This window comes from Bison bison, unplaced genomic scaffold (assembly GCF_000754665.1).
Source record: "Bison bison bison isolate TAMUID 2011002044 unplaced genomic scaffold, Bison_UMD1.0 scf7180017849655, whole genome shotgun sequence".
NCBI lineage: Eukaryota > Metazoa > Chordata > Mammalia > Artiodactyla > Bovidae > Bison > Bison bison.
In genome coordinates, this window is record NW_011480228.1 from 1 (window position 1) to 2,033 (window position 2,033).

Here is a 2,033-nt window from a genome sequence, read left to right on the forward strand (position 1 = left end):
AGGGTTTGTACAGGTGGCTTGTCAAGGTTTCCTGGTTAGGGAAGCTTGTGTCAGTGTTCTGGTGGGTGGAGCTGTATTTCTTCTCTCTCTTTTCGAAGAGTTGGGTTGCTTTTCTGGGTGCCTGATATCCTCTGCCGGCATTCAGAAGTTGTTTTGTGGAATTTACTCAACGTTTAAATGCTCTTTTGATGAATTTGTGGGGGAGAAAGTGTTTTCCCCGTCCTATTCCTCCACCATCTTGGCTCCTCCGCCCTACAGTTGCCACTTTAATCCTGGTATCTAGGCAGGAACCAAGGTCAAAAGAGACAGGGCCTATTCTAAACTATTTTCTTTACAAAACCTTCTACTTAAAGATATTCCGCTGCTTCCATTTTGTGTGTTTTAAAGGATAACTTCCCCAGATTCACACTAGACTCCTCTTTTAATAAACCTTCAAAGAGTGATGGCATAAAGGCACCTGATTTTTGTGGCCAACTGAACATGCATATTATCTCTTCAATTCTTTTGCAAATTGGCAAAAAAAAAAAAAAAAAAAAGGAAAGACATATGAGAGGTATAAATCAGCAGGGACAATGTTCCAGGGGAGGACACAATAGCAAACTTCCTGTTGGAGAGAAGAAAAGAAAAAACACACAAGAAAATTTCCAAGAACTGTAGAGAATTCCTCGTTGCCTAACAGAATAAACAAAAGAGACTCATTCAAAGTAATATTTTCACAAAATTTCACGGGCCTAGATAAACAAACCTTTTGGAAAGAATTAAAGTGAAAGTGTTAGTTTCAATTAAAGTGAAAGAGTCAGTCGTGTCTGACTCTTTGAGACCCTGCCAGGCTCCTCTGTCCATGAAATTCTCCAGGTAAGAATGCTGGAGTGGGTAGCCTTTCCCTTCTCCAGGGGATCTTCCAGACCCAGGGATTGAACTTCAGTCTCCTACATTGCAGACAGATTCTTTACCATCTGAGCCACCAGGGAAGCAAAAAGAATTAAAGCAGGTCACATACTGAAGATCAGAAATCAGAATACCATAAACTTCTCAATTATAATAAGAGAGACTGAAAGGCAATGGAGAAATTCTGCAGGAAAAAGATTACCAACCTGGAAATACATAGCCCACCAAAGTGTACATCAAGAATTAGGACATGTTCAGACTCACAAGGAACTCAAAATAATAACTATGACCCTATCTTGAGAAGTTCCTAGAAGATGTGCTCTAGCACAGAGTCGGACATGACTGAAGTGACTCAGCAGCAGCAAAGAGGAAATAAACCAAGAAAGGGGAAACATGTGGTAGAAGAGAAACTCAGGCCTATTAACAATTTTAAGTGTTGACTGGAGCTACAACCTATTCGAATTGGGCAGAGCCAAATCTGACCCAACGGAGAAAGCAATGGCACCGCACTCTGGTACTCCTGCCTGGAAAATCCCATGGATGGAGGAGCCTGGTAGGCTGAAGTCCATGGGGTTGCTAAGAGTCGGATGCGACTAAGTGACTTCACTTTCACTTTTCACTTTCACAGCATTGGAGAAGGAAATGGCAACCCACTCCAGTGTTCTTGCCTGGAGAATCTCAGGGACGGGGAAGCCTGGTGGGCTGCCGTCTATGGGGTCGTACAGAGTCACATACGACTGAAGTGACTTAGCAGCAGCAGCAGCAAACCTGACCCAAAGTGATTAGGAGCACTTTGCCTATAGGAGCCAGGAAAAATGACTTATACAGAGAAGCAAAGCAAGATTATTGATTGCTGAAGGAGGAAATGGCTACCCTCTCTCCAGTATTCTTGCCTGGGAAATCCCGTGCACAGAGAGGCCTGGTGGGCCACAGTCCATGGCGTCGCAATCAGTAGGACACAACTGTACGCATATACATACATCAGATCAGATCAGATCAGTCGCTTAGTCGTGTCTGACTCTTTGAGACCCCACGAATCGCAGCACGCCAGGCCTCCCTGTCCATCACCAACTCCCGGAGTTCACTCAGACTCACATCCATCAAGTCAGTGATGCCATCCAGCCATTTCATCCTCTGTTGTCCCC